Source organism: Lontra canadensis, unplaced genomic scaffold (genome assembly GCF_010015895.1).
Source record: "Lontra canadensis isolate GAN:19392208 unplaced genomic scaffold, GSC_riverotter_1.0 scaffold30, whole genome shotgun sequence".
Classification (NCBI taxonomy): Eukaryota; Metazoa; Chordata; class Mammalia; order Carnivora; family Mustelidae; genus Lontra; species Lontra canadensis.
Window position 1 is genome coordinate 18845145 of NW_022631024.1, and position 15089 is coordinate 18860233.

A 15089-nucleotide genomic window follows, 5' to 3' on the forward strand; every position below is an offset into this window, starting at 1 on the left:
AAAGCCCAGGCCTGGAGCCCAGGGTCAGACCTCCCATGTGGCTGAGCTGGGGTTTAAGGGGGGGTCTGGCTGCCCCGCCCCCCAGGCACTTAGGAGGTGATGGGGCAGGGGTGAGGGAGGGAGGGAGGGAGAGTGAACGTGTGAGAGGAGCCCAAGGAGGTGCAGAGGAGGTGATGGTGGGCCAGGATCAGGGCCTGGAGGTGGGGGACAGCTGTGTGGGAGCACCCTGGGGGAGCTTTGCTGGGCTGGGTGGCCTCAGAGGGGACAGCAAGGATGGGGCTGATGACAAAAGGCCACTGGGGAGCTGGTCTGGGGTCTGAGCTAGTGTGTGGCAGGGACACAGTGTGAGGCAGCACTGGGGCTCATGAGATGGGGTTGGGGGTGGCCAAGAGTGGAACAGATGGCCAGGACACCTACGGGACATCGGGTTCAGGGGGCACACTCAGGGGAGAAGCAACCTCATTCCCCTTCCACAGAGGGGTTTGACAGTGCCCTCCCCTCCCCCCGGACACACACACATTCCAGATTTCTTCCCTAAGCACTGAACATCCCTGGCAAAGGCCCAGAGGTGCTGGTGGCTTCTCCCCACCACCCCTAGCGTGGCCACTCCCGTACCTCCCTGCTCCCGTAGGCTGCCTGGGGAGCCGCCCTGCCCGGCACCCATCTCCAGCCCGCCCGGCTTGGAGGCACGTGAAGGGAGACGCTACTTGAAATGCACAGGGAAGCAGAGAGGCGGGCCTGGCCGGACACTCTGCAGGTGCTGTGCGTTGGGCAAAGGCACGGGGGAGAGCAGTCACACCTTCCAAAGACAGTGACAGGGGCTTTGCTCTATGGGAAACAGAGCGAGGTTAGATACGTCCTTGAAAATCCTCCCACCTGGATCCCCAGCGATGGTTGGATCTCAGCCAACTCCCACTTTGGGAGCAGAGCAGCCACTGGCTGTGGCCGGCGCCCATGCCACCCCCGGGCACCCAGGCCAGGCAGGTGGGTCTCTCTGGGTTGATCAACACACAGGGGGCCGGTGCCGGGGCCGACTTGGTTGGGGCTGAGCCATCTGCCCAGTTCTTGGCTGGGTGGGTCTCCTGACCACTACCTATCAGGGCCAGAGCTCCCCCTTCCCCCCGCCTCCCACAGCCTGCCGGCCCCTTCCTCCTGACCAAGGCATAGGCAGCAGGCTTGGCTCCCTTGGAGGGAGCCTCCAAACCTGTCCACATGGAGGCGATGCCCTAGAGGTAGGGGCACCCCTTTCGGATGGCTCTGGAACGGAGACTCAATGCCGATGTGTCAGGCTTTGGAATAGACTGGCCTGGCCTGATAGCCTGCTGGGTCCAGCACTTTCTTGTAGGGTTTCCAGCACCTCCCATGGGCCGGCCCATGTCCCCGCACGTGGCTCTCCTTGGCCTGGTGGTTACTGCCCTGTTTCAGCAGGAAGGACACGGAGGGGAAGCTGCTTGTCCCTGGTCATATGTTAGGAAAAGAAGGGCGGATCTGGAGCCCGGGCTCCGACATCTGTGCCCCTTCCACCATGCTGGCGGAGCTGTGCTGGAGATGACCTTGAACATCCCCGGGGACTTGAAACGAAAGGGAGGATCCAGTGATACCAAGCAGAGGACCCTGGATCCTTTAAAATGCATGTCAGAGGCGTGGCCTCTTTCCTGCGCCTTTTATGTCTTACCAATGCACCACCAATTCTCCAAATAGCCAGGATCCCCCGCCAGGATCCAACCCTGGAAATAGTCAGAAATTGGGACGGGGCAGCGGGGAGCGGCTTTCGGCAGAAGGGTGGTTTGGGAGACTCGTGCAGAACGGGGGAGCCCGGGCTCCCCTTCTGGAGCCGCGCGAGGGGGCGGTGTCGGCTGGGGGGCGGGTCCAGCTGGAGGCAGCTGGGACCGGCTTTATATTTAGGTGGGGTAGGTGGCCGCCCACTCAGTGCGATTTCACAGGCTCTGGGGCCCCTTCCAAGCCCCAAAATACCTCCTCCACCTGCTCCCTGGTGCCAGCAGTCTCTCTGGTAAGAACAGCTTTCTGCTTCTGAGTGAGAAGGAAAGCCGGCCGCCCCTTGGTGTCGGGGCTGACACTGATCTCGGCCAGCTCTCCTTCAAGGAGCAGGCGCTCCACAGACGTGCGGGCGGGAAGGGGCACTCCAGGCCTGTCCCGGGTGCTGTTGCGACTCCCCTCCATGGCCTCTGTGTCTCCTGGGGGAAACACTAGGGGCTAAAGGCCGTGGATTCTTAATGCACACTGAGCCCTCTCCTGAGCCAGGACGTCTGCCAAACCCTAGGGAAGCTCCTGCATGTTCCACGCATCCCCGCTTGGAAGGACGCTGCTGTCCAGGGGGAGAGACGGAGGAAACGGACAGCCTCACACGTAAGTTGCTTCACATCTTGACATGCCGAGAGAGAGAAAGGACAACGTGCTACAAGCCACACGACAGGGCACCCCAGTTTTATACGGTTGATCAGGAAGGGCATTTTAGCTGAGGCTTTGTGGGTGAATAGGAGTTCTCGAGGTGATGAAATGGAAGGAGGCCTCCGTGCAGGGAAAGAGCACACGAGACAGCTCGAGGCAGGAGGAAGATGGGATACTGAAAGACCTCACAGAAGCTAATGGGCCCAGAAGGGAAAGTTGGAGCCGTAAAGCTGATAGGCGGACAGGAAGCACCTGTACCTGAAGCCAGCCCACGCACAGCAGCCGCACCTCCGAGGTCTGGACACCTGTCGGGGCGTCGCCGTCTGGCCCGCTCCAGCATGCCATCTCCGGGTGACCCCCCAGTAATCCTGCACACCTTCGCCTCTGAGATGTGCCGCTCCAGGTGGGAGGAGAGAAGACGGGCTTTGTGCAGAGACGATGGGATCAGCCTGAGAAGCAGTCATGTGCTCAGCCGCCCTCCCCCCGCAGGGCCCCCCGCCCCCGCCCCCGCCCCCGCCCCGGCTCAGAGGGCGAAGCGCCCAGCTGTGGTCGGTGCTTCCCGGAGGTGCTCTGTTACAGATGAGAGCCTTCCACAGACGGGGACACGCATGTGGCTTTGCTGTATCCTTCAGAGAACACGAATTCATCCTGGGCCCGGCCAACATGTGTTGAGGACTCACTGCGGAGTGGAAAGCAACAGAGACCCGGCCGCCTGCAGGGCCGTGCGCTCAGATTTCTCTGGTTTACCCTTTTGTAAACTATTCTTTTTCTCCTTCTCTGACAATAAAAAGCTTCAGATCATTAGGACAAAAATGTTCAAAGCAAAGTAAAAATTCATCAGTTCTGGTCCCATTATTTGGGAACGTGGACTATGAAGGCTCCAAGCATCTGCTTTGATGAACCAATTTCCAATGTAAAACACTGACAATTTTTAGTTTTCCCAAACACCAAAGCCAGCTGTCTATCCCACCTGCTAACCCTGTGGTATAGAATTCTGTGATCACACCAGTGGAAATGTACTCACCGAGGGGTTGGAACGCCCTTCTGAGGTGCTCACGTGGAGGGGGAAGCTGAGATCAGGTGGTGGGGCGGGGCTCGGAGACAACCGGGGACCCCCTTCCTGCAGCAGACTCTGTATATCTGGACCCTTGCTTCATTCCTCACCGCCCTACGTCTCGATGGCTGCCCTAGGTGGGGTCCCCCTTAATCCTGAGTACAACCAGGTGTGGAAGGAGGGGTCAGGTGGTGGACAATCACTAAGCAGAACTTGCTTAGGCCTCCGAGGTGGGTGTTCTGCCAACCTGGCCTACAGGGCTCTTCCGAAGGGCAGCCCGGGACTTAGTTGTGGAGGGCGGGGATGAGGAGCCCCGTGGGTCTCAAGGGTGGGAGATGCTCCCCACCACACTGATGTAGCAGCACGTTGCTGAAACTGGGCTTTGGAGGATAGAGATAGGCCTCAGGGTAGAGCCCCCTGAATAGAAGGCCCAGCGAAGCCTGTCGAACATTTGGTCAAGGTGGGAGTCCTTGGCAGTGTGCTGTGGTGAGACGACAGGGGGAGGGAATCAAGTCATGAGTCCCTGTTATGGGGCCTGATGCTCACAGACACCGGCCATGGAGAGAAGGGATCTGGGTAGAAAGCACATCTGCCACTTACTCAGGGACATGGGTCCCTTCTCTCTGACCTCAGGTTCTGCGTCTGTAAAGTGGGGACAAGAATTCCAGCTTCACAGGATGTGGAAATGCTTGGCATGGGAACTGGACAAACAGTGTGCTTTGTTTGCTATCAGTGGTGTTACTACATAAATGGTAAACACATTTTAATCTTGAATTATTCAAGTAAAAATGTCTTTAGAATAAGATTTGGAAGTTCCTTTTCTTTGCCATGTGCTCCGCCTCAACCACCTTAATTACCTACATTTTGTTGTGTCTCCTTCCAGTTCTCTGTTTCTATGCATTCACATGTCTCTCTGATATCACCATTATCATTACCGCCGTCACCATCATCCTCACTGTCACCATCATCATCACCATCACCATCAACACCATCATCACCATCATCACCATAACCATCATGACCATCACCACCATCATCACCATCATGACCATCACCACCATGACCCACCATCACCACCATCATCACCGTCACCACCATCATCACCAGGTTCATCATCATCACCATCATGACCATCACCACCATCATCACCATCATGACCATCACCACCATGACCCACCATTGCCACCATCATCACCATCACCACCATCATCACCATGATCATCATCATCACCATCACATCATCACCGTCATCACCGTCATCACCATCATCATCATCATCATCACTACCACCATCATCACCACCATCACCACCACCATCATTACTACCACTACCATCACCATCATCAGGATTGTTTTGCATGAATGGAATTATCCTATACATATCCCCAGCTAATCAATGTGTCTTAGGAGTCTTTTCATGTCAGTATGAAGAGGTAAGTTTAATTCTTCTTAATGATTGAATAGTATGCCATTGGATTGGAGCAGCTTCTGTCTTTTCATGGATCCATTCCCATAGTGATGGGCCTTGGGTTTTCCGGTTTTCTACATTTGCAAATAATGCTGCAATTAACATCCTTGAACAAGCTGTGTGGTAGACAGACTAACGGTTCCCCCTCCCAAAGATGTGCACTTCCTAATCACCAAAACTGGAGAATGTGTTACCCAGCAAAAGGCGTTTTGAAGATGTGATGAAGTTAAGTGCCTTGAGATGGAAAGTTTATCCTGGTTTACCTGGTGGGGCCCAAAGTAATCACAAGGGTCCTCCTAAGAGTCCTATCAACACCTTGATTTTAGATTTCTGATCTTCACACTGTAAGGAATAAATTGCTTTTTGTTTAAGCCATGACGTTTGTGGAAATTTGTTACAAAAGTAATTGGAAACCAATATATCCACATTCAGGATCATACACTAATTTCTGTACGTTACAATCAAAGGGTCTGCTCACTTACAATTTTTCTTAACATTGGAAAGTGCCCAATAAATAGAGTTTACAAACATACACACAATCACACATATGGTCTGACTGGTTTCATCCCCACACAAGAGCCAGCACTGGATATTTTCACTATTTTCCAGTATTTGTCAGTTTAGAGACAAACTGTGATCTCACTAAAGTTTAATTTTAATTTCTTCGAATGATGCTAATTGCATTTTCTCCTCTGAGTTGCCTGTTTGCTGTTTGCAATCTTTGCTCTGTTTGTTATGAGTTTCTTATTTACTTGTAAGAACTCTCCGTATTTTCTAAATAGTAATCCTTTATTTACCTTAGGGATTGCAAATATTTTTTCTCAGTCAGTTGCATGTCTTCTGAATTTTTAAAACAGTGTCTTTGGTCAAGGAGAAGATTTAAAAAAGGTTTTTTACAAGTAAAATATGTCAATCATTTTCTTTATAGTTTCCAGGTTTCTTGTTTACTTCACACATTTTTCTTTCCCAAAGGATATAAAAATGTACCTCTCTGCTTCCTTCTAAAATCTTTATAGTCTATTAAAATGTATAAGTCTTTAATTATTTTAATTTCTGTGAGTGGTGTGAGGTAGGGATCCAATTGTTTTCTTCATAAGGACAACAAATGTCCATGCATTTGTTGAAAAGATTATCCTTTCTCCATTGTGTTTGCTGCATTTTTCGTATGTCAATGCCAGGTATGTTTGGGTCTATATCTGGAATTCCTGTTCTACCCCATTAATCTATACATCTGTCTTTACATCAGAACCTCTTTGTCTCAATTACTATGACTTAATAATAAATCTTGAAGCCAGGTCACGTATGTCCTCTAGATTTGGTTTTTTCTTTCTTTCTTTCTTCTTTCTTTCTTTCCTTCTTCCTTCCTTTCCTTCCTTTCCTTTCTTTCTTTCTTTCCTTCTTTATTCTTTTTTTTCCTGCAAGTTCTGAAATTTTGTTCTAAAATATTCCAGGGGTTTTACTTGTCAATTTCTGGGATTTTGATTGGGATTGCAGTGAATCTATAGATTAATTGGGGAAAATTGATACCTTAACATCACTGAATCTTCCAGCTCATGACCATGGTCTCTCTCCCTTTGCTTAAAATTTCTGCAACGTCTTTCAGCAAAATGGTGTCATTTTCATCACACAGATCTTAAGCTTGTTCTGTCAAATTTGTTCCTAAGTATCTCATTAATGCTGCTTCACTCAGTATTTTAAAAAAATGTCACTTTCTGATTGTTTGTTGCTGGTGCATAGAAATAAAATTGATTGCATCTCCTCGTGTCCTTGGAATTGATACACCGAGTTTGTCTATTAGTTTTTCCTGCCTAGACAATCTTGTTCGTTGTGAATAGGGACCATTTGCTGTCTCCTTTCCAATCTGCATGCCATTCCTATCCTGTTCCTGCCAGCTGCACTGAGTGCGATCTCCAGGACAGTGTGGAAGTGATGAGTGGACACCATGCCCCATTCCGTCTCTGGTCACACCACTAGGTCTGTCGGCACCGAAGGACAGTGGCAGCCCCAGACACCCGGAGGTACCCTTGTCAGACTGGGCAGGTTCCCTTCCACTCCTGAGAATTTTAATCATGACTGGATATTGGATCTCGTGAAATGACTCTTCTGCATCTGTTGAGTCGCTCAAGTACTAATGTCAGTGTCTACGATTTGGAGTACTAATGGAGCAAATTACCTTGATTGATTAGCAAAGGTTAAGCCAGCCTGCGCTCAGGGGATAAAACCTCCCCGGCTATGGTGTGTTATCCTTGCTGGGTGTTGTGGGTTTCCCTTTGCTAACGCTCTGTGGAGGGTCTGCGTGACTGCGCTGTGAGGGCGATGGGCCTGCCATTTCTTTGCCTGCCATGTCTTTGTCTGGTTTTGTCTGGAATCAGAGTAACAGCAGCTTCATGGAATGAGGTGTGGTGTCCCCCCACCCCCTGGAACTTTCTGGATGAATTAGGGTGGGAGCTGGGTAGCATCTGGTGAACTTTGACCCCACCACGAGGTCGGACGTTCCGCGCTTCTTATCGTGCCACATGTACCGGGAGTCTGGGCTGCGGCCCAGGGACCTCTCCAGGCACCGGCTGGGCCACAGGCAGGGCTCCTTGCTCGCTTTCCTGCTCTCGGGGGTTGCTGTTTCCTGCCGCTCATTGGACATTGTCTGAAAACCATCCCTTCCTCTCCGTCTGTCCGCGTTGTTGTAAGCGCCTGAAGCAAAGGGGTGAACCCAGCCCCCGCTGCCATCACAGCTGGCCATTGAGGGAGGTTGAGATTATCATTGCAAAATGAGTTTCTCTCTGAAGGAGTCTGGGAGGGGAGGGAGGTAGACTTATCTGCTTTGGGCCATCACCGCAATTAAAGCTTCCGAATTTTTATCTGAAGCTTACAGTGGGTCCAGGACGGTCTTTGCTCTTAGTGACGTGTCCCCAGAGTGCCTCGGGGTATGGGAGAACGGTGTTTCCATCTCGCGCAGGGGGAGGTGTGCTGAGCCCTGCCTCCGATGGGGACATGGTCCCGCCCCCACATGTGGCACAGGGAGGGTCTTGTGGACACACCTGTGCTGGAGTTAGGGACATGAATGCGGGCCCCCAGTCTGCTCCAGCAACTTCTCTCTCACACACTACTCCCCTCAGCGGTCCTCAGGTCCATCGGAGCCCCGCGGGCAGGACCAGATCCAGAACGGTGATGCCTGGATCCATCCACTGTGTTGTGCCTCCCAGGCCACCTCCTCTAGGGCCCGTGGGGCCGTCCAGGGGTTGGCATGGGTCATTTGCTCACAGGGACAGGAACGGCTAGCCAGGAAGACCACCCCGGGGGCTCCCTGCAGGTTCTCCGGGTAAGGGACTGGGGGTGAGGAATAAACCGGGTGTCTTCCCGCAGCAGCCAGGGAACCTGTAAACCGTCTCCACTCCTTCCTCCTTATTTAACTGAGGGGGCCAGGGATAAGGATGAGACAGAAAGGAGGATGATTTAAAAACTTGACCCTCACATCTCCAGGCTCAGCCACAGTCAGAGGGGTGAGAGAGAAGGCAGCGTAGCTGGAGGGACCCGGACGTGAGTCTGCGTTCCCTTCTTGGGCCTGGGCGGCCCACCTGCCCTGTCTGACCACGTCTGTCCACTCCCAGCAGCAGGATAAGAATCCTACCTTACAGGAATTTGGGACACGAGCGGCCGTCAAGGGCGTGACCATCGTACGTGTCACTTATACAGCAGCTCTGGAGACCCGCAGGGGAGCAGCCACCTGGGTGCTCTGTGTGGGGCAGCCTAATCCCCCTGGCCTTCCCCATCTGAGCCCTTCTGCCTCACCCTCCGCCTCCCTGGCCTGGTCCTGTAACTAGTCCTGCTGGCCCCAGCGGAGGTGACAGCCACGACAGCACAAGGAGGTGAGAGACGCACTCTTCCCCCAGGAAAGAAAAGGAAAAGAGTCCGCTGGGCCTGGTCTGTCTGCTTCCCGCCCACCCCTGGGGCAGGAGGGAGAGAGCCTTGTGATGAAGCCACAGTTGCTTCTGCCTTCCATATCAGGGAGCATTCTGGAGGTCACACAGACAAGAGAGCTAACTGCTCAGCTCTGTGCCTCTGGATGGTAGATGGTCAGCCTCCCTCACCAGTAGGGCTGGTGCCCTCCTGGCCACTGTGAGGATGACAGGTGACTCAGGGCTGTGCTCCCAGCCCCAGGAGGCCACTGTGGATGCCCCTGGCCCTCTTCACCATGGCTCCCCAGGCTCACAGCCCTCCTGCTCTGCCTTCCTTACAAACCACCGTGCTCTGCCCCGGGGACTTTGCACAGGCTGTTCTCTGGGCCAGTGTGCTGCTCTCATAGCATCCCCGTGGTTTCCTCCCTGTGCCCTCTCAGAGGGACCTTCCTGAGCCCCTTGCATATGGCAGCCCCTCCCCGTGCCTTATTCTAACGTGCGTATGGCACAGCACGCCACGTGGAGGGGCACCGAGCCCAGTCGTAGGCGACTCGTCTCCACTGTGGAGAGCCTGGCAGCAGCTTCAGACACGATCCTGTGAATGCACAGAAACTCACGTGACCAGGATTCCGAAAGCAAGGAGGACCTGAGGCTCCTGGGGCCTGAGCTCACCCGGGGAGAGAGTAAACAAGGGGAGGCCACTGTCAAGGCCAAGTTGGCGTCCAATAAGGGAAACGTATTCGGTGTGTCCCGGACAAGCCAGAGCGCTGGCCGGTCCTAACACAAAAGGGCCCGTGGCAGCCTGTGCAACAGCCCGGGTCCTCCCTGCTTTGGGGACTTGAGTCAGGCAGCCGCTGGGCCCGGGGGCACAGGCAGACCAGCAGCTGGTTGCAGGCGGCAAGCGGTCAAGGGCAGTCAAGGTCACTCACCTGGTAGTGGGGGAGGGGCCGTGACCAGGCTTGGCTTGGCATGTGAGGTTGTGTTAGGGCGCGTGGGTCCTAGGGACTCACCCACCCCCGCGGGAGCCCCCCGCAATGAGTCTGCATCTGGGGTCTCTACACCTGCACACGGGGCAGGGGAATATCGGCCGCAGGACCGTCGTGCCAACAGCAGGGCCACCGCCTCCCTCCCACGCTCTGTGGTTGGCGTCCCAGGAGATGCGCAGCTCGCTAGCCCTGAGCCAGGAGACCGGCCGTGAGACTTCCAGGAACGCCCCTCTGCCCCTGCTCTTGACCCAGGCTGAGCACGGACACTGGGCTCTGCAGGTGCTGAGTGCCAGCCGTGGGCCGGGAAAGCCGGGGAGTGCGGGCTGGCCTCCGTCTGAAAGCTGGGGCCGAGGCGAGAGCCACTCCCTCGGGAAGGGCCCGGGGAGCCCTGAGCTGGAACAGGTTGTGGCCACTTGCTGGCTCTGTTGGGTTTTAAAGCAGGGCTCAAAGGTGAGTGGGTGGAGACCCAAAGTCATTGACAGAGGGCATCAGAAACCCCCAAAGCCTGGAGCCAGTCTCGGGGGGCATCCTGTGGGTGGAGCCAAGAGCAGGGCCAAGGGGGCCTTTGGAATCTGGGCACCGTGCCGGTGAGGTTGGGGGCCGGTTCCCCCGCCGTGTCCTGGTGGCCATTTGTCCTGAGAGGCCTGTTTCATGGCTGAGTTGCAAGTCTCCTGTGCTCCAGTCACCCTGGGGGCCCAGAAGAACCAGGCAGTGCTGCTCCCAGAGCCTTTCAGAGAAGGGGCTTCTCTTGCTGTGTCACGCTTCCTGTCTTGCTTGATGTGGCACGCTCACCCCACGTGTGGTCTCCTGCCTGCCCCTCACCCTCTCTTCCCCTCGTGCCACAGGAATAATCTTTCCAAATGCACGCGGCCTGCCACTCCCCTGCCCCCACACCCTCCGTAGCTCCCTCGTGTTTTGAGGCTCGAGTCCTGCAGCGCACCCTTCCTTGGACCCCGTCCCGGAGGTGCTGCCTCCAGGAGCGGGGTCCGGGCTGGCCTCTGGCGCCCCCTCGCACCCTGTTCAGGGGTCCTCCCCCTGCACCCATGCAGCCCAGGCGCTCAGAGCAGATCTGCTGAACGGATGAAAATGCAAATTACAGACACACTGCATTTCTTGGAGGTGAGAAATCAGGCCTCCGCAGGGAGGGTGCAGATGGGATGGGGTTTCGGCCCTGGAGGGGCTGCCTAAGGGATCCTCAAGCCAGCGTCCTCCTGGACACCAGCGCTCTGGGCGGAGCTGCTGGCGCTTCTCTCATGGACCGAATGGGACAAGGATGTGCCCCAGGCTTCCCGCCTCCAAACTCCTCCTTGCAGGAACTTGAACCATTACCCTGATGGGAGTTAGTGAGAAGGAATTTGCACTGGGGGAGGCTCCAGGATCCCTAACGTGAGGCTGCGGGGGGCAGGGGCAGCAGCCGTCTTCTTCCAATCAAAGGAGGGTCCGTGTTGCCCCTGGACGGTGGCAGAGACCGTGGGGCAGTGGCGGTTGAGGGCATGAGTGTGGGTGCGTGCATGTGTGTGCACACGTACACGCGTGTGCACGCACGCTCATGTGCTTACGCATGTGTGTGGTGCTCACTGCGTCTGCGCGTGTGCGTGCGAATGCGTGTGCATGCATGCATGTGCTTACGCGTGTGCGCGCGTTTGCCTGAGAGCGCGTGCTCTGACCTCGCTCTGAAACCAACCCCGCTACCTCACAGGCGGCACCGGTGAATATTTACTACCTTGTTTTCTTCCCCTCCAAAAAAAGTAATTTCGCTGTTGGGTTATTAAATCCATTTTTATTGCTACAAAAAGGCCTCCCATCCATTAAGAGGAGGGGGCGCCTGGTACTCGAGGCTGATTGCATCTCGGCTGCCGGTGGGCCACCCTGTTGTGCAGGAGGGAGGCTGGTGCAAGGCCTCCCAGCCGTGCTTCCGGGGCCCCAACACCCTCTCTCTGCTCGGAGAGCGTGAGAAGGGCAGCCTCGTAGGCAGCTGCTTGTGGAGAGGGTCCTCGGGCGGGGCCACCCCCAGACCAGGAAGCCCCCGCCAGGCCTGCTGGAGAGAAGTTAAATGATGTTCTGTTTGCCTTAGCAAGCTGTGGCCATGAGGGCCTCTGGCCAGGCGCCAGGGCCCCTCGGCCCTCAGAGGCTCAGCCCACGCCTGCTCCGCCCGGCCGGCAGCCCTCGGGTGCGGGGCCCCTCAGATGGACCCAACCGCAGTGACCCACGCGGCGCCTGACTCAGGCTGCTCCACAGCGCCCTCCTCTTGTCCCGAAGCTGGTGGCTCCCACACGCCCCGACCCCAGTCCGGAGCAGCCTGGGCGCTGGTGGAGAGGGCAGGGCGACCCCTGTGCCACGCTGGCTCTTGGCCCGGAGGATCCCGTCTTTCTCCTGTGAGCTGTTAGCAGCCCATCTCTGTCAGCATCTGCCCGGATCACCCCGGGACCAGGCCCTGTGGGGCAAGGGGCCGGCTCCCACCTCTGTGCAGGGCCCTGGGGTGGGCCTCGAGAGGCTCAGGTCCAGAGCTCCCTGCGGCGGCTGAAACTCAGAACCCAGCCCAGCACGGTGGAGGTGTCGGCTCCCCGCGTGCGGGCTCCGAGGCCCGGGTCCCTGGAATCAGGAGCTACCTTGGAGCCCCGGCCCTGGGCTGGGCGGGTGCACTCAGAGCAGGGCCGTCCTCGTCTGAAGTCCCCCTGCCTGAAGGGTCAACACTCCCAGCACAGCAAGTGCGTTTCAGAGAACAGTTGTCAGTGGACGATATTTACTGACCCCCGACGTGGCGCCGGGGTAACGGGCTCACAGCGCCCCCCACCTGCGCTGGGGAGGGACCGCCGTCCTCTGCACGTGCAGACAGGGGCTCAGAGAGCCTAAGGATGTGGCCCACGGGCGGGCGCGCAGTGAGGAAGGGACCAAGCTGGGATCTGAACCCAGGCCTCCTGCTTGTACCCTCTGCACTGTCCCCCAACGCACCCCACGCCAGCAGCGACCTGGCCCTCCCACAGGGCTGCGTTTGACCTCCACGTGCCCGCCGGCTGGAGGGGCGTGTTCTCCATTTACGAGGTAAGGCTACACAGAGGGTCTACCTGCGGCCAAGGCCACAAGGACGCCCAGGCTTCGGGTCCCCCATACGTCCACCAGGGACTCACGGTCCTCAGCATAGAGGCCTGCCCTCACCTGGCCCAGAGGCTCCTGTAGGCCGGGCCCCTCGGCTGCCGCTGCTCAGCAGGGCCCCAGCCACTGTCCGGCCTCTGGTCGCTTCCTCCAGGGGTCCAGGCCCTCCCCAGACTCTGTTCCCCGCCCGGGATCACCCGCCCCCTCTTCTTGGCCCTATACTCTTTTGGACTTCAGCCCCAGGGGGCCCAGAGAGGTTCTGACGCTGGCCCATGGCCACACAGCTCTGAAGCCAGGCCGGGTGGAGCCAGGTCTAGCAGGTGTCAGCTCAGGGGTCTGTGTGCTGTTTCCAGGAGCCCGACATGCTGGATGAGCAGGACAGGATGGAGGGAGGTGGTCAGTCGCCTACCCCGTTTACAGCCGCCTTGGGCACCCGGCCAGGTTCTGATCCAGTGGCTGGAACTGGCAACTCCAGGGGAATGCTGCAGAATGCCTCCTCAACCTTCCCATCAGTGATGCACCAAAGGCGCCTCGGGGGGACGGGGGCAGTGGGTACAGTTGAGCCCTTCCGACGCTCTCGGGCCCGGCTGGACCGCCCGACCTGCCCTGCCATCAGCCCACCCTCACTGGTCCCTCCAGAGCCAGGCCGCGCCGGGCTTCCTGGGAGATCCTGGTGCCCCGCTAAAGCACGTTGCACCGCACGATGGCCCGGTCCTCTCTTCTCCCGGGAGAAAGGCTGGGCCCACCCCGTGACCCCGTGTTCCCTCTCAGGGGCTGGGGCACAGGGACGAGAGCCCCGCCAAGGCCTGGGAGGCAATTGGGGGAGGGGATGGGGCTGTTGGCCCCTCTGGGCAAGTCCCTGTGCATGTATGCCGTCGGCCGACTCCGGTCCCTGGCGCGGGGCTCCAGTGCACCCGCCATCCCCAGCGCCCCCCGCAGCCGGGCTTCAGCCTGACAGCTCAGCGCGGCCTCCCCGGACAGCTGATCCGGCCACAGGGGCCTCCCCGCCAGGCCCCGCTGCCTCTGCTCCACCTGCAGGAGCCACGTTCTGGGGGCAAAGGGAAAAGAGGCAGAGAGGAGGAGGTGGGAGGACGAATCGGGAAACTGGGTCTCAGGTCTGAGTCTGCCGAGGCCTGGGCTCAAACACGGTCGGAAATCTGGCGCGAAAACCTCCCTGACAGCTCTCTTCGGACCAGGAGGAGGGTGTCCAGACTGCGCTGGGGGTGGGGGCTGCAGCTCTTCAGCATGGCGCGGGGGCAGTGACTGTCTGGCGCGGGGTCGGGGCAGGACCGCTCTGACGATGTGACACGTGGAATTTCAAGGTGAGCTTCTCGGGTTTGCCTGTGATGTTTCTGAGTTTGCGGGGTAGACCCCGGCAGGTTGAAAGGGCTCCGAGTGCGGCGCGCCCCGGCTTTGCCAGGCTGTCGGAGGAAGGAAGTGCTCGCCGCTGGGGGCTGACGACACCTGGGGGAAGCCTCCCAGGCTGGGGCTCGGCTACCAAAGCCGGCCAAACCCCGGGGGTCTGCCAGGAGGAGGCCGCCCTGGAGCTCACCCCTCGCTCCTTGAAATCCAGTGTATCCAGGGAGCTCTCTCTCTTGAGATTACTAGAAAGGTGACCCACGAGTTCCAGCATTTTCTTACTTGTCATTTCTGTGTAGATGTAAACGTGTCCGATTTATCAGTGTTTTTTTTTTCCCCTCTTGGTCGGGAAATGTCACTGGAACACCAGGCTCGGTGTTTAGAACATCCAAATGCACACTCCTTGCTCCCACCCACCTTGCACACACTCTCCCTCCTACTGAAGCTGCCAGATTTAGAGGGAAAAGAAACAAACCTATAACAAAACGGGACACCCTGTTAAAACTGAATTTCAGGAAAACAACAACAAGTACTTGATCAGTGCAAATATATCCCACGAACTATCTGGGACATACTTACACTAACAAAATGGCTCATTGTTTCTCTGAGATCCAGATTTCACAGGGTGTTATGGTCCCACGCCCGACCCACACCCACCCACATACCAGCTGCGATCGTGCACTAATCGCCACCTTCCACGTGCTCACCAACCGCCCCGCCCCCGGAGTCTGTAAGTGGGGCTCTTCGGGGCCCCAGGGAGGAGCATCCTGGAACTGAGCAGAGCCTTGTGCACAGACCCCGTTTCTGGGGCCCGGGGACCAGTTTTG